At 37.4% G+C, this 18,985-nt stretch overlaps 1 pseudogene; it reads right to left on the minus strand.

Moving 5' to 3' along the window:
- Positions 1-1,341: 1,341 nt before the first annotated feature.
- LOC132624604 (cysteine-rich receptor-like protein kinase 10) lies at positions 1,342-18,866 on the minus strand (annotated as a pseudogene).
- Between the last annotated feature and the right edge of the window lie 119 nt (positions 18,867-18,985).

The raw sequence follows: 18,985 nt of genomic DNA on the forward strand, positions 1-18,985 counted from the left end.
ATAACTTCTTGTACACAGCTCCGTTCAAGACCCATAATATACCGTTGAAAAGATATTTCAAAGGTCTACAACTTTCATCAAGGAAGTTTTCCCAAATTCCAAATTAATAAAGGGGTTATGGTCGTTGGAAGTAAGACCTTCTACAAACTCACTTGCAAACATGCCCCGTAGAGTGGTTTTCAACTTTGCTTTGCCCAAAGACTCTCCTCATGTCTTGATTGGGTTTCAAACACCATTTATACACTACTTAAATTGGGTTTATTATACCCCCATCTTATGAGACAAATCTTAGCCCGAATACACGAGGTGTTACAATATTCACCCAGATGATGAAATTCAAATGCCTAATTAATCAGCTCATAACATTCTGGTAACTTTTTCCGAATTAAGAATTGGGATTAAATTTAAAAACTTTATGACTTTGATGGTGGTGGTTATGGAGGTGGGGGTGGTCGAATCAGTGGGTATGGTAGTGGTGGTGGTGGATACGATAGTGGTAGCCGTGGTGGAGGTGGATATGGAGGAGGTGGTGGTGGTGGAGGTGGCAGTTGTGGGGAAGAGGAGCGGGTGGGGGGTTGATTTAAGTGGGTGGGGGAAGAGGACCCGGGTGGTTTAGAAGAAAGAGAAAAGGCCCGTTTTTATTTTATTTTATAATAATAATATATATATTAGCGGACCCATCTTTTTATGTCATTTACTTGCCTAAGTTACTTTTTCTGTTTTCTTTTTTGGAAAATAATTGAAATGAAAGTTGTTAAGGGGATATATAAATACAACTTAAGTTTAGTTGCTAAAGTGAGTTTTCGTGTCAAGTTCAAGTTCAAGGGTGAAATGATGTCTTGTCTCTTGATATTACAGTGCATGTTTCCTTTAGCAGTCTACTCTGTGCACATCAATGCTCTAAAAGCAACAAAGGCTAACCCTGCTAGCAACAACAAACAAATTTTCAATTTTTTATTGATTTAGAGGATAGTAATTTGGTTGTGGAGTTTTGTCAATTAATGAGGTATTTAACTATTATTAGTTGGTTATGTTGTTTTTTTTTAAATTATGGATAAAAATATATAAACATGTACGTGATCTTTTGAATTAACTTTTGTTTCATAATAAGATCATGAGATAGACATGTATCAAATACGACAATAATATTCTGATCTTGAGATAAGAGCACTGTTGTCTCACTCTTTCTGTGATGAGTAGTTGTCAAAGTAAAATCAACTAATCTACTGAATTCTATTATAATTTAATGCATTGAATCGTACTTTAGGAAGTAGTGACAACTAGATATATTTGATCACCAAAGGACAGAAATACATAAACGCATGAGACAATTAACGAACATCGGGTGCTATAATTGTCACCTCGTTGATCGAAGATGATGTTGTTTCTGTAGTACCCTAGTCCGAGTTAGGGGAAATCAATGGCTGCTTCAGGAAGGAAATCGTTGCTTCATTACTTAGCATGAACAGAATCCATGACATGGTTCTTCTCTCCACCGCATTGACTTGCAAACACAATAGTCCTGCTTGAATAAAGCGTAGTGCTTCCTCACTGGGACAAGAATCAACTGTTGATGGATCTATCAGCTCAAAGGCCTTTCCATCAGTCCACAGCTACCAGGCCTGAAAAAACAGTTCATTGAAATGAAAAAGTTTGATTCTAATCAAAGATATATTCAAATGTTTGCATTTTATGACTTACCTGTCGTACCAAATTTGGAGGAGAATCATTATTATAAGAGGCTCTGTTCCTTTTTCCACTTATGACCTCCAATAATATGGCGCCAAAGCTAAAGACATTGGATTTTACGGAGAAGAGACCAGCTAGAGCATATTCAGGTGACATTTAGGCACTACATAGAGAAGGGGCGATAATGGGTACACAAAGTATTGGTAAATGGTAAGGATGTGATGGAAAAAGTCTTTCAATATTTGCTTGCTTACTATGTTCCGACAACTCGAAGAGTCTTAGTTTCATTCTGGTTTCTATTAAATATTCTTGCAGTACCAAAATCAGATATCTTGGGGTTCATATCTTCATCTAAAAGAATGTTGCTGGCTTTCAGATCACGATGTATTATCCTTAATCTTTAGTCCTGATGAAGATAGAGTATCCCTCTAGCTATTCCAATAATGATTTCATGCCGCTTTTTCCAGTCAAGCAACGACTTCCTGCTCTAGTTTAAGTTGTTCATATCAAATTTATCCAGTAAGCAGTATTTAAGAGGAAAGGGTTAACACAAAATCAGATAATAAGTTATCATACCGAATATAAAATAGTCTAGACTTTTGCTTGGCATATATTTATAGACTAGTTTCTGAGCACGTGTTTTGCATGTGTTTATCTTGTTGAGTTATTTAATGATATTTTTGACTCATTGTGAATGCAATTTCATGGATTGAAGTTGGTAGGAGATGAAAATTATTTCAACAGTACGAACAACACCCTTTTTATACATCTAACAAAAAGCGAATCTTCCTAGAGTATGATGTACAAATATATTACATGGGGGTAAAAGACTAAAAACAATTAAAAGAAAAAACAAAATAAATAGCTACATTGCAGCTTCCCCTTCTCTTTAAGCAGATTACTAAGAAGAAGATCCTCTTACGAATCCAGAAAAAATCATAGCGTATTTCAATAGCCTTAACTTTGACGTTGAGAAAAAAACTGCTTAGGAGTAGAGAATATTTGAAAACCTATGAAACTTTAGAGCCCATAAAAATGGAGAGGAAGACTTGAGGGAAATGAAAACTCTTTCTTGGCTTTATATAATATTTTCATGATTAGTGTCTCTTGGGCTTCTTTTCACACATTTATCAACGGGAAATCATACATTTACGAGGAAATAAGATCTCTTGGCCTTTTACAATTTGAATAGAAGAAAATGTTTTTTTCTAATCTCTTATGTGTTCTTTTCACTTATGTATTCTTTTCAGATCTCTTATATGAAAAAATAAAAATCTCTTGTAAAAGGTCACAAAACTAAAATGAGTTTGTAAAGGACCAAAAATGAGATTCAATCGGAGGCGAATCCAGAATTTCTGAAACACGGGTTCACCACTAAAAAAAAAGAAGGAAAAAAATGAATTAAGTGGGACTTGATCTCTATGACCTCTAGGTAAATAACTCAACCTTCAACCAAGTGCACCATTTAGCTTTTTTGTAGCATGTGTTCCAGTAGATAGTATTATACTAACTTTGTAACACCTCGTGCATTCGGATTAAGATTTGTCTTATAAGATGGGGGTATAATGAAACCAATTTGAGTAGTGTATAAATGGTGTTTGAAACCCAATCAAGACATGAGAAGAGTCTTTGGGCAAAGCAAAGTTGAAAGCCACTCTACGGGGCATGTTTGCAAGTGAGTTTATAAAAGGTCTTACTTCCAACGACCATAACCCCTTTATTAATTTGGAATTTGGGAAAACTTCCTTGATGAAAGTTGTAGCCCTTTGAAATAGCTTTCCAACGGTATATTATTGGTCTTGAACAGAGCTGTGTACAAAAAGTTATGCCCGCTTTACTAAACAGTGTTCTGTCAGTTTACGGTGGAAACATACGGACCGTAAAAATTATACGGTGGAACATACGGACCGTAAAAATTATACGGGCCATATATTCCAGCCGTATAATTGGTCCAGAATGTCCAAATCACTGGAATGATTATACGGTATGATATACGGTCCGTACAAATTATACGGGACGTAAAATAGGGCGTAAAATGGGTCTGAAAACAAGTTTAAAACTTCATTTAACACTTTTCACTTCATTACTTCACACCCCATTCACGAAAGTTCTCTCTAAACTCATAGAGAACAAGTCCCAAACCTCAAGATCTTCCAAGGTAAGTTTTTATCATGATTCTAGATTGAATCCAAGTCCCTAATCCCTTTCTAACTTGAGTAAACCCTTCTAATCCATAGAGTTGTGATTGGAACATTATTGTTGGATGTGGAAACCCTAGAACCCGAATTCAAGAGGATTGGACTTCAAAAAGGTAATGTTTCTACTCCCTAATCATTTGTAGTTGTGAATTGATGAATTCTTGGGAGAATAGTAAGTGGGTTTGATAAAGAGAATTATATGAACTATGCTAAGGTTTTTGGATTGTTGACTTGGGATTGTTGTATTCATATGGGTGATGAAGAATGATGTTAATTACATCTAATTAAGATTGTCGAATCACCTAGAAGTAATAGAATGGGAATTGGGTGAAGAAATCACCATTAATGAGGGTTATAAAGCTTCATGCCCACTAAGTGTTTGATAAAATGCTTAGATGAACAAAACATGGACATTGTTGCTAATATAGAATCCCTATGGCTTGTATTGCTATAGATTGAAGTTGAAGGGATTGAAGGACATTGTGATACGCTCAAAAGCGGGAAGTAAGGTATGTAGAACTTCCATCCACATGTGGGAATCTCTACGTTCTTCCCCATGATCCGTTTCGTAAAATCTATGAAGTTCAAATCCTAGGGCATTAAACCCAACATATTGGTAGCCCGTAATTATGTATGTATGTACACGAATTCCGTATCTATGTTCGTTATTGTATTTCCTAATATTCCATTACGGACATTAGGGATGCTAGCTTAATCCATGAATCATAAATTCTTCCTCATGTGTTCTCATTATGTTCATATGAAACTGCATGAGTTATTCTGCAAGTTATAAACATGTTTTCAAGTCAACTACAAATATATGATTATGAACTATTGTATTACTCATGAATCAAGAACATGTTTGCAAGACTATGACAAGTCATTTTATGAAACTATTTTACAAGTTATTTCATGAAACTATGTTTACAAGATTATTTCATAAAACCATGTTTACAAGATTATTTCATGAAACCATGTTTACAAGTTATTTCATGAAACCATGTTTACAAGTTATTTCGTGAAATCATGATTACAAGACAAGTACAAGTAAATTCACGAAAGTCATGGGCTTCTTAGCCAACTATATTATGTTCATGTTTTTGGGAGTTGCACGAATTACCGAAAAGGCTCAGATAGCCTGAAACTATGTAGCCACCATAGGACAAGGATCGCTCCGCCAGTTAGGACGATACCTTAATTTCACACTGAATGGTTCCATCAGGTACGTTATTACCTTATACCCTGGCAAGGTATAGGGGCTCTGCTGGTCCGGCAAGGTACCAGACTGTGAGGACCCACAGCTGGGCGCTGACCATACTGTGAAACCCTTGAGTATCTGACCCCATGTACGCATGTTCATGGGGTCAGATACTCAGGGGTTTCACAGTATGGTCAGCGCCCAGCTGTGGGTCCTCACAAAAAAGGCGACTTATGTTTGAGGATCCGCAGGTGTTACCCATGCATGCTGCGGGTTGCCCTCCATAAACATGCGTACATGACATGTAACACTCAGCCATTGTATGTGAAAGGGTGCTTAGCCAGTTCGCACACTCTGCAGAGCTTCGAACCCGCGACCTTGCAGTCACTTTTGTCCTCCCTAAGGAGACGCCTCTTACCAATTGAGCTGCAGCTCAACTGGTGAGAGTCGTCTCCTTCAGGAGGACAAAAGGGGAGAGGTCACGGGTTCGATACCAGCCGCTGCAGCGTATATCGAATTGTCTGTGTCTCTTGCCCATACAATACCTGAGTATGTCATGTCATGCAGATCATGTTCATAGGGTCAGATACCCAGGGGGTTCACAGTTGTATGAATGGGTAACACCTTCTGTGGGTCCTCACACAGACTCCACGTATCCACGTGGTGATATCATGTGTCGGTTTATGAAATGCTCTCCCTACTTATCATGTTTTACTCATGTTATATATATATACGTACTCATGCTCATGTTCATGTCCAAGTTTTCAGTTTCAGTTCTTATCGTGTTATTCCATGTTCCATGTTGTTTCTTTCGGTTGCTTTACATACCAGTACATTCAATGTGTTGACGTCCCCTTTTATTGCCCGGGGGCCTGCATTTCACGATGCAGGTACTGATATACAGGATAACACAACTGCTCAGTAGGACAACATTCGTATCAGCTTATTGGTGAGCCCCATCTTATTCGGGGTTTAGTCAACTTTTGTTTTATGATTAATTATGCATATAAAGGTATGCTGGGGGCCTTGTCCCAGTAAGTATGTTTTCCAGTCAGACTCATGATAGAGGTTTCATAGACTAGACAAGTCAGTTATGTTATGTCAGACATTCGGAGTCGTATAGCCATTTTTGGCTCATTCATGTTATTTCCGCACTCATGTTTAAACAAGTGTTTTTATTAAGTATTATGACTTACTACATTTTATAAAGGCTCATCATGCATTCACGTTATATTTCCGCTCATGTATGCCTCATGATAGTTCAGCAAGCCATGTGGTTCGCTCGGTCACATGCAGTCAGGCACCGAGTGTCGTGTTACGTCCAGGCCATGGTTCGGGGCGTGACAAAGCTTGGTATCAGAGCCTAGGTTCAAGTGTCTTAGGGAGTCTATGAAACCGTGTCCAGTGGGGTCTCTTTTATATGTGTGTGCGCGCCACACATATAAACAGTTGACCACCAAGACATTCAGGATTGTCTCATTTTTTTCTACTCTAGATCGTGCCATGAAGCTTAGAGCAATAAGAAACTTCTCTTCCTCTCGAATTTCGTACTTTTCGAATGCGCAGGAGGTGAACAGAAAATTCAAGGTCCAAGTAAGGATGTTTACCCATAGGGGGTACAATTGTGCAGTACTTACTGGTAACGAATGAGACTTCAAGTGCTATTGAAAGTGGAATACAATGTAAGTTGCCCGAGAAGGGGTGTAGTGGAATGAATGGTATATTGAATGATAATGATGTTCTTGAGAAAGGAGAATGAAATACAACAGGGAGAGCATATCAGAGAAATTAGAAAAGGAGCTAAGTCAACAGGAAAAAGGTAAATCATGGAGGATCTCAAGGGAGTGGTGGTAGACAGTTTTCTACCGGAGGTCATCAGGACCCGCTCCATCTGCAGTTAAAGATTGAAAGGGGAAAATAAACAGGAAAGTGTAACAGGTACAGTTTGAGTTGGACATATGAGGTAAGTTCATCATTTTATACTGTTGTCGAAATCGGGAGCCCTGTGTGGCGACGATATGATATGATATATGTATATATGTTGGCCTTGTGAGGCATTGTTGGTATTTCCTACGTGCAGGTTTTGGGATAGTAAGAAATACAGAGGAAACTCTGCCAAATTTTTCCTAGAAATAGAAGGAGAATAAGATATAAGTTCGTAATATGTCCGGAAAAGCCATGTCAACAGTAATGATAAGATTTGACTAAGTTACGAGTTCGGCTGACCTTGAGAAATATAATTTGATTTCCTATTCAGATGAACACCTTGAGTGGGTGGCAGTTCAGATACATCCGAATGTGTGTTAGAAACCAAGGGCTTAAGTTAAGTTCATAGTAGAGTGATTAGTGGAAGAAGAAATCAGCTAAGCCGTAAAAGAGCAAACTACAGAAGAATAGCCTTTAAGAGTTGTCAAAAAGGGGTTGTCCTAATATTTACAGTGTGAGCAGAGTTAAGTCGTTAAGATGGAGTATGCTAGTTACGAATACAGTAGCAACCTGTTCATGTAAGTAAATTTAGTTTTCCCCATGAGGAATTGCTCAGATATGAGTCAAAAAAAAAATCGTCAGTGTTGTAGAGTACAAAGAAATTACAGAAGATAAGGAATGTTAATTGCAATCCCATCAGAAGAGAAGAATTTATAAGTATAAGATGTTAGCCTTGGTCTAAGGGAGAGATGCATAAATCGCTAGTAAGTCCAGCGAGATAATTGAAGACCCGAACGGTTAGTATGCGATATGAAGAACCTCAGTTCAGTTAAGTTGGCATAATGAGATAGTCTCCATGAGAAATATGCCTCATCTTAGAGGAAACCCGAAGTGAGTAGACTGATCATCGAACGAATCGTGTCAAGTTCAATTACTATCGATTAGGCGATCACAGAAAAGCTATGAGATCATGCCCAGTTATGTGTCATAAGGGTAGTGCCATTGCACAAGACTCTAATCTCTAAGGTGCTCGTAAAAGACTTAGCGTACAACCGTACTATGAGTATTTTAGGAAGTATCTCAAAAAAAAAAAAAAATCAAGTATGGGAAGTACAACTCATGATTTAGGCAGACAAGAGAACTAAGGTGAAAGAATTTCACTACTTCTCCAAGCTAGGAATTCGACTTTCAGACTCCGAAGTGGGTGGAGTTATTGCCCAAAACATGGCATTCCTGCTTGGTCATTTAAGTTAGAGAGAAGCAGTTTGGTGATTCCTACTTGCTACAGATGAAAGAGGGGATTCACGAATAGAAAGCCTTAACTTTTGAACAGGAGGGAGATAATGGTACCTTGAGATATCGAGGCAGATTATGCGTTCCAGATATTGATGGACTCAGAGAGCGAATTATGTCAGAAGCTCACAATTCCAGGTATTCCATTTACCCAGGTTCCACTAAGGTGTATCATGATATCAAGGAGATTTACTGGTGGAACGATATGAAGAAGGATGTGGCAGATTTTGTAACTAAGTGCCCGAATTGTCAGCAGGTGAAAGCCGAACACCAGAGGCCTGGTGGCTTGACTCAGAATGCTGATATTCCTGTCTGGAAATGGGAAGTGATCAATATGGGCTTTGTATCAGGTCCACCTCGTTCAGCTAGGAGGCATGATTTAATTTCGGTGATTGTGGACAGACTTACGAAGTCAGCGCACTTCTTGCCAGTTAAGACCACAGATTGAACAAGAAGATTATGCCAAGTCATATGTTAATGAAATTTCCGGATTGTATGGGACCCTAGTGTCCATTATTTCAGATTTTGGTGCTCAGTTCACAGCGAACTTCTGAAAATCCGTTCAAAAAGGATTGGGTACGAAGGTGAACCTTAGCACAGCTTTTCATCCTCAGACAAATGGTCAGACAGATACGTTATTCAGATCTCATGTTATGATATTCATGTTAGTTCAATACTCAGATATTTATGTCAGCTTAGTACTCAGATATCAGTCCAGTACTCACGTATTCATGCCAGCTCAGTGTTCAGCTAATCCAGTATTCAGTTAGCTCAGTATTCAGTCAACCAGTCTTCAGTCAGTTCAATAGACATTCAATTTAGCATCTCAGCAGTTTAGTAGTCATGTATTCCTTCAGTTCAGTAACCATGTGTCCTTGATTTCAATGGTAATTGGGATGACCACCTGCCTCTTATTGAGTTTACTTACAAAAATAACTATCATGCTAGTATTGGGATAACACTGTTTGAAACCCTTTTGAGCAAAGGTGTAGATTACCAATTGGTTGATTCGAAGTTGGTGAAGCAGAGTTGTTAAGATCAGATTTGGTTTACCAGGTTATAGAGAAAATTAAGTTAATACAGGAGCGTTTGAAAATGGCTCAGAGTCACCAGAAGTCTTACACAGATTTGAGGCAAAGGGACTTAAAATTTTCAGTATATGATTGGGTGTTCCTTAAAGTCTCACCCATGGAGGGTGTCATGAGATTTGGCAAGAAAGGCAAACTCAGCCCCAAATATACTAGACCTTACAGAATTCTACGAAAGGTCGGACTAGTAGCTCATGAACTTGAGTTGCCACAAGGTTTGACTGCTGTACATCCCGTGTTTTATGTGTCCATGTTGAGGAAGTGTGTAGGAGACCCGTCGTTGGTTGTTCCTGCTAATACTATAAGAGTTAAGGATGGTTTGACGTATGAGGAGATCCCCGTAGCCATTCTTGACCGTCAAGTTCGCAAGTTGAGAACTAAGGAAGTAGCCAGTGAAAGTCCTGTGGAGGAGTCAAAAGGTTGAGGAAGCCACATGGGAAGCCGAGGAGGATATGAAATCCATGTACCATACTTGTTTCAGCCCGCAGAAGAGATTTATGATGAAGCCCAAGATTTTGAGGTATGTCAGCTTTCTTTTCATGTTTTTGGTCGTGTGTGGCCATTATAGTGCTATTGTGATGTAGCCCTGTGAGGCAATGATATTATGGGCTGTTGTGACAGGTTGGTAGTGCCATATTACAGGGGAAACTCTGGCGAAATTTTTGTAGAATCCCGAATATTAACATTTGAGGACGAATGTTCCAACAGAGGGGGAGAATGTTACACCCAGGAAATTTCTCCGTTAGCGTACCGCGAATAGACCCACGAAGGGTATTACGTATACGACATGTTGACGAGTAAGAAGTAATATTTAATGATTCCAAATGAGATTTCAAAGACATTTGAGGTAGGAGACGAAAGTTGTTAAGGAAAGCAAGGTATATGTTGCGTGTCGGGCAAGAATTACGAGTATCGACATAATGATGGCTTAATGACATTTTGGAGAAGAGTTATAATGTCCCTTATGTATTCATGCCTCACGTTTCACGCTCAAGTTCATGTATTCACTATTCATGTCCATGTTTAGGCACTGATGTTTTCATGAAACTATGTCATGTCAGTTTTCCATGTTCCATGTCATGTTTCTTCACGTTCATATATTCAAGTTATGTCTAGCCATATCCTTAACCAAGACCCATCATTCGAGGACGAATGATCCCAAGGGGAAGATATTGTAACACCTCGTGCATTCGGATTAAGATTTGTCTTATAAGATGGGGGTATAATGAAACCAATTTGAGTAGTGTATAAATGGTGTTTGAAACCCAATCAAGACATGAGAAGAGTCTTTGGGCAAAGCAAAGTTGAAAGCCACTCTACGGGGCATGTTTGCAAGTGAGTTTATAAAAGGTCTTACTTCCAACGACCATAACCCCTTTATTAATTTGGAATTTGGGAAAACTTCCTTGATGAAAGTTGTAGCCCTTTGAAATAGCTTTCCAACGGTATATTATGGGTCTTGCACGGAGCTGTGTACAAAGAGTTATGCCCGCTTTACTAAACAGTGTTCTGTCAGTTTACGGTGGAAACATACGGACCGTAAAAATTATACGGTGGAACATACGGACCGTAAAAATTATACGGGCCGTATATTCCAGCCGTATAATTGGTCCAGAATGTCCAAATCACTGGAATGATTATACGGTATGATATACGGTCCGTACAAATTATACGGGACGTAAAATAGGGCGTAAAATGGGTCTGAAAACAAGTTTAAAACTTCATTTAACACTTTTCACTTCATTTCTTCACACTCCATTCACGAAAGTTCTCTCTAAACTCATAGAGAACAAGTCCCAAACCTCAAGATCTTCCAAGGTAAGTTTTTATCATGATTCTAGATTGAATCCAAGTCCCTAATCCCTTTCTAACTTGAGTAAACCCTTCTAATCCATAGAGTTGTGATTGGAACATTATTGTTGGATGTGGAAACCCTAGAACCCGAATTCAAGAGGATTGGACTTCAAAAAGGTAATGTTTCTACTCCCTAATCATTTGTAGTTGTGAATTGATGAATTCTTGGGAGAATAGTAAGTGGGTTTGATAAAGAGAATTATATGAACTATGCTAAGGTTTTTGGATTGTTGACTTGGGATTGTTGTAATCATATGGGTGATGAAGAATGATGTTAATTACATCTAATTAAGATTGTCGAATCACCTAGAAGTAATAGAATGGGAATTGGGTGAAGAAATCACCATTAATGAGGGTTATAGAGCTTCATGCCCACTAAGTGTTTGATAAAATGCTTAGATGAACAAAACATGGACATTGTTGCTAATATAAAATCCCTATGGCTTGTATTGCTGTTGACACCCAATTTTGTCCCTCATTTATTTAATTTTATTTACTCGGGCTTCTAAATTTGCTGACGAGCTAAATACTTTATTTTCACCACTATTAATATCGCTACTTTTATTTTTCAACATTATAAGTATTACTCTATCACAAATTTTAAACGGTTAGTCATCGTTTCGTTTTTTCGGGTTTGGACTCGTTAAATTTATTACAAGACCACATTTTTTCAAAATATTTATTCTTCTACATATTAATTGTCTTTACATAATATATATTATACCAGTTATTAAATTAGAATCGCAAAATATTTTAGCGGAGGAACGGTCAACAATTTTCAGCCAATTAATGGCTTAAAATACAAATGCAATATTATTTCCCTACCCAAATAAACAACCCACATTTTAATACCCAACCCACATTTATATCAGCCCATATTTAAATTAATAGACCGGCCCAAACGAATTATTAGCCAGCCCATTACCCGACCCGGTCCAGCCCATCCATTTCCCCTCCCCTTTTAACCCTAATCCCATTTCCGCCTCTTTCTTTTCCTCTTCTTCTTTTTCCGCCTCCCTCCTCTCTCCCTCTCTCCCTTTCACCGCCGCTCCCACCTCCCACCACTACCGCCGCTCCTCTTCCCTTTTCCCCACACACGCTCCCCTCCACTCACCCGACATCACTCCTCTATTTCCTCTTCCTCTCCACTCACCCATGCCTCTGCTCCCTACTCCCTCTTGTTCCCCACGCCCCTCTCTTCACTTTAACACAAACGAAACCCTATAAATGTGATCCGAAGTTGAACGGTGAAAAGGGGGGATTTTTTTGGTTACAAACAAAAAAAAAACAACACTGTTGATAGTGATCCTTACTTTCTACTTTCTAGCATTTTCATTTAATTCGCCCAAAAGTGAATACAAAACTTTAGTTCACAAAAAAAAATCCGCAATACTTTCATTCGAACTCGTTTGGCTCAAGGTTCGGGTCTATTCATAACGAGAGAGTAGATTCGACGCCATCGACGCCTCACTTCACTGCACTCGCAAGAGGTAAAACTCGATACATTTATTACTTATAATCTTTAGTTTCTGCTTCTAGTTAAATTTTTAGCTGATTCTGCTATTTTCTAGTTATGTAGTTTCTTTGTCGTCATGTTATTTGTTTGGTGTTTGGGAGCTGTTAGGATAGGATATTAATTGCTAAAAATGAATTGGAAAGACTTATATTGTAGTTTGGATGCTTAGACTGAATTTCCAGGACTTAGAATCTATTGAAAGTCGAATATACATAGGATATACAGTGGGTGATCAAGGTAATAAGAAGGTATACATTCGATATACATATGATATACACACCGTGGTGTGTATACCTTAAGTATATTGTGTATATGATTAAAACAGGCCAGCACTGTCTCTCTTTTACTCTATTTGTTCAACAATATACCCTGTCACGAATGTAATTTGCTTGGTTAGATACGATGAAATGGTTATATGGTATGTCGATGTTGGTTACTGATTTGATTTGGTCTATGGTTTATGTTCTATGATCAGTTCTATTAGCACCTTTTTGGTTCATAGACACAGAAAGTTCCATGTTAGTCATTTGTTGATAGTTTGTGAATTCAAATTCTGCTCAGTGAGTGTATTGTTAAAATCTGCTGGCATACCTTGGTTACAAAGATTTATTTTCTTAAATAACTCTGTTGTACCTGCTTAATTGAATCTGTTCAGTTTTATTGTGACCTAGCATGTGTTTGCTTAGTGTATCCTAATGGTAACATCATATTATGTCTGCTTGTTTATTTTCTAGGCCTAATTTCATTATGTGATAGTTTTATACAAATTGGCTTCAGTTACCACATTAGTCTATTTAAACTAGTTTCATGCTCCTCTTGAACTTACATCCATGGATGCAATGTCATTATTGGTGTTAACTCCTTGATAAGTCTGTTGCTGTGCCTTCCCACTTTGAAATATTCCCTCTGTGTCTTTACTGTATGGAAACATTCCACTTAGCTCTGCATCAATGTTTTAAGTTGGTGTCAACCTGATTTGCCTTTGTAGTATTCATTTGATTCCCTTTAATTTGTTTAAGTCTGTGATCATGGTCGATGTTCATACTCCTCTAAATAAGTTAAACATACCTCTTTCATTCTAGTAAGCACACTTGACATATCCGCCTAAATATACCTATATTTGGCTTAACTGAATGAGGTATAACAGGAGTCAGCTCTTGTTATGACAAAAAAAATATACAGTAGAAATAGTTTCAAAATCCTATTTTTGTCAAACTCTCGCTTATTAATGTTGTTAAATATCTTATTGTAAAGTGTGTTGCTTGTATGTGACTAAGGCTGTTTAAGATATTAATTTTATTTCTTATAGTCCTAGAATGAATCTGGAGCAAAAACTTTATTAGCTACTGGTAAGACAATTTTTTTTGCCACATTTGCTGCTTTGTTTAAAGCTTCAAACTGCTTTATTTGGCTTGTTGCTTAGTTGTTGTTTGAACATAATAACTCATGCATTTTGAGAGATTAGCTGGTGTGTTTTCTTGAGAGGAATGACTGCTGCATTGTTGCTAAATTTAGACTACTGTGTTAGGGTGTGAACCAATTATTTCGGCCTTTAAAATCAGTTATTTTGTTGCTGGAAATTTAGGGCAGATCACTGTTATTTGCTGCTTTCCAAACTACATAGTGTTGCCATAGAATTGTTTCCTCTGTTAGTTGTTGTTCTTGCCTTCTTTATGAATCTAAAAAAACCACTGATGAGTTGATTTTGTGTTACCCACTGTAAATGGAACTGACTTATAATTCCAAACTGTTGTTGTTTCCTTGTGTTCTTTCTAAATATAAACTAAATCGCGGCATTTGAAACGGGATGGTGGTGACCTCTTAGTTTTCCTCATTTCTAATCTTTGTTATCATATGTTTTGGACTGAAGCTGTTGTTGCATTTTGTTATCTTTATTGCTGCATTTTGAGGATCCGTCATTGCATATTCAAGTTGTGTAGTTGCCACTTTGATCAGATCCGTCGCGTTACTGCATATTCAATTTTGTGATTCTTATATTGCCAAGTATACCATGTTGATTATGTGTATATATATGTATGACCAGTATAATATACACGTTTAGCCTTGTTTATCGATTGCATACTAATCCTTTTCTTTTCATTTTTTATGCATGACTATCGCATACGAGTCCCTCGGACTCGTCTCCTTCCGCATTTGGCGTTGGGCTAAAGCCCAACACAACTCCTCTCGAGTCAGCCCCATATAGTAGCAGCCAATCTGCAACCAAACAAGGAAATAAAAATCTGGGCCCAAGCCCAATAGACAAGACAGCCCACAGCAGCAATATAGAGGAATTTATTGGGCCTAAGCCCAATAAACGTGAACAGTTCAGCTGGGCCCTAATAAATAGGCCAAACCCATTTACCCGTTTACTCTCTCCCTTATTTCTATTGTTGTGTATTCTTATTTGCTTTGTATGACTAACATTTTATCTTTTAGGTAATTTAGATAAATTCTAGACATTAAGAGTTTAGTTTAATAATGGGTAGTTAATTCCACAAAATTACATTCACTTCTATTTATGTTCTAAACTACTTATATAGTATCTATAACATTTATTTGGAATAATTGATTTTTTCAAAATTAGCACGACCACATCGAGCTAAAAGAATAAGATTTACTCTTTTATCTTACAACACTTGAAATACACATTTGTTAAAACATTAATATTAATCTTGCAATAACTTTACAAATACATTTTAATTTGCTAGTTGGAGTAATTCGTATTCAGAATACGTATGAACATTGCTCATTCCATTTCTTTGGTTTATTTGTAATTAAACTCTTTTTTATTAAATCACTATTTTTCTACAAGTTTTTACTTTAAACAACATTTTACTTCTATCTAAAACTGTAGCAATACTTTTAAGATATTTTCTTAAACATTTTCTAATACTATATTTACACTTAGCCTAACTAATTGCAAGTCCGGTCGGTCAACCATTGTTAATGGGTTTTAAAGGATGCCTAATACCTTCCCTTTAGACTAATTGAACCCTTACCTAGAATCTTAAGTTTCGCAGACCTTAAACAGAGTTAACTTTAAACATAACTTTAATAAACTTTAGGTGTCCTAATTCACCATAAATAATTAGGTGGCGACTCCTTAAAATAAACAAAACATAGGAATCACCAATATGTTGTACTTCTAATTTTAACCCGATTAAAAAGGGGTATGACAATTGCTATAGATTGAAGTTGAAGGGATTGAAGGACATTGTGATACGCTCAAAAGCGGGAAGTAAGGTATGTAGAACTTCCATCCACATGTGGGAATCTCTACGTTCTTCCCCATGATCCGTTTCGTAAAATCTATGAAGTTCAAATCCTAGGGCATTAAACTCAACATATTGGTAGCCCGTAATTATGTATGTATGTACACGAATTCCGTATCTATGTTCGTTATTGTATTTCCTAATCTTCCATTACGGACATTAGGGATCCTAGCTTAATCCATGAATCATGAATTCTTCCTCATGTGTTCTCATTATGTTCATATGAAACTGCATGAGTTATTTTGCAAGTTATAAACATGTTTTCAAGTCAACTACAAATATATGATTATGAACTATTGTATTACTCATGAATCAAGAACATGTTTGCAAGACTATGACAAGTCATCTTATGAAACTATTTTACAAGTTATTTCATGAAACTATGTTTACAAGATTATTTCATGAAACCATGTTTACAAGTTATTTCATGAAACCATGTTTACAAGTTATTTCGTGAAATCATGATTACAAGACAAGTACAAGTAAATTCACGAAAGTCATGGGCTTCTTAGCCAACTATATTATGTTCATGTTTTTGGGAGTTGCACGAATTACCGAGAAGGCTCAGATAGCCTGAAACTATGTAGCCACCATAGGACAAGGATCGCTCCGCCCAGTTAGGACGATACCTTAATTTCACACTGAATGGTTCCATCAGGTACGTTATTACCTTATACCCTGGCAAGGTATAGGGGCTCTGCTGGTCCGGCGAGGTACCAGACTCCACGTATCCACGTGGTGATATCATGTGTCGGTTTATGAAATGCTCTCCCTACTTATCATGTTTTACTCATGTTATATATACATACGTACTCATGCTCATGTTCATGTCCAAGTTTTCAGTTTCAGTTCTTATCGTGTTATTCCATGTTCCATGTTGTTTCTTTCGGTTGCTTTACATACCAGTACATTCAATGTGCTGACGTCCCCTTTTATTGCCCGGGGGCCTGCATTTCACGATGCAGGTACTGATATACAGGATAACACAACTGCTCAGTAGGACAACATTCGTATCAGCTTATTGGTGAGCCCCATCTCATTCGGGGTTTAGTCAACTTTTGTTTTATGATTAATTATGCATATAAAGGTATGCTAGGGGTCTTGTCCCAGTAAGTATGTTTTCCAGTCAGACTCATGATAGAGGTTTCATAGACTAGACAAGTCAGTTATGTTATGTCAGACATTCGGAGTCGTATAGCCATTTTTGGCTCATTCATGTTATTTCCGCACTCATGTTTAAACAAGTGTTTTTATTAAGTATTATGACTTACTACGTTTTATAAAGGCTCATCATGCATTCACGTTATATTTCCGCTCATGTATGCCTCATGATAGTTCAGCAAGCCATGTGGTTCGCTCGGTCACATGCAGTCAGGCACCGAGTGCCGTGTTACGTCCAGGTCATGGTTCGGGGCGTGACAAACTTTAGAAAATATATACATAAAATACCTAGTTTTACGGAGAGACCATATGTTCACGTGCCCCAATTTTAGCACTTAAATTCGCCCCTGGATTCAAATATTTGAATATGCAACACTTTAGATTCCAGCAACGTAAATGGAATGCTAACTAAATCTTGGTTAATCTACTGATCAGTTATAAACGTTTTGCTCCATTATAATAGCTAATTCATTACACTTTGAACGGTTACAATTTTAAATGTAGAAAAATTAAATGGCCATACATGCATCATCTGCCAAGAAAGGCCAAAGGACTTAATAAAAGCTGAGCATCTCAACGGGTCCACAATTATGTTTTTCTAATTTAACTTCTTTTTTTTAAATTATGTTTTACGGAAAGGTCTTTGTGATTTACATCAGGGGTAAAATCGTAATCCAACTTTGGAGATAGGAGCTTCCCACTTTTAGTATAGTATGATTAACATTTTCTCCTCGTCTTCTAAGCAGCATCCAAGGAACATAACAAGATTTCTGTGCTGAAGTTTAGCAATGAGAAGGGCCTCAGTTTTGAATTCACCAATACCTTGCTGTGATTGAGTTGATAGCCTTTTCACAGCTATTTGCTTCCCATCTGGCAATTGATCCTAGACATTGCAAAGCAATAAATCACACCTTCGAAACACAAGTATGGAAAAGATATTAATTTAAACCAGTATGCTATCTGGTCATTTCAAGAGGGACTTATTTCCATTTTCTTTAGGCGTGAGCAGATTTTAGTGTTGCAGTTATTTAGATTGTCAATATATTTATTTATGTAGTAAAGAATACCTTAAAAACAGGCCCAAAACCTCCTTCTCCTAGTTTATTGTCAGTGGAAAAACTGTCTGTCGCAGCTTTCAAGTCATATGACTCAAAGAACTTCTGTTAGATGTCACTTTTCGTTTCTTGTCCCTTTCCTCTGGAAGTTCAGGTTTTGACAAGTTAGTTGCGGACTCAGAAAGTAACATTTCCCTGAACTTTATCTTTCTCAAAATCCCTGAAAAGGCAATATAAACACGAAGTCTATAGATGAAGCTTAACATCGGTGATTTTAGCTTATTATCTTATCCTGGACCATGATTGTGTTGACAGTGAGAAAATAGTTAGTTTCCTTTCCATGGCCAATTAAATCAAATCGCCATTTGATGACCTACTTCAGTCATGTTAGCAGGTTTGTTAGCAGGCATTGAAATAAGTTCATTGTGAAGAAAATGACAACCTTGAAAGCTAGATCATGAGGTGAGAATTTCTCTAGACCATATAAGGAGAAAACAGCCTATTCCCTCAACCAATGTAGGACACTTTAACATTCATAAAGCGCTGATATAGCTGTTGGAAATAAAAAGTACCTTTTTTCTTGAGCTTCCTTCTTTATAAAAAGTAACAGCATGTAGCACAGACAAAACTTGCTGAAGTAAAGAATGCCGCTAGCGCTACAAGTGGTGACTTTTTATTCCATAAGCAATAAGATAGATGGGATGAGGAGAAAAGGAACGTAATCTCAATTTC

Source organism: Lycium barbarum, chromosome 12 (assembly GCF_019175385.1).
Source record: "Lycium barbarum isolate Lr01 chromosome 12, ASM1917538v2, whole genome shotgun sequence".
In the NCBI taxonomy this organism is placed as follows: Eukaryota; Viridiplantae; Streptophyta; class Magnoliopsida; order Solanales; family Solanaceae; genus Lycium; species Lycium barbarum.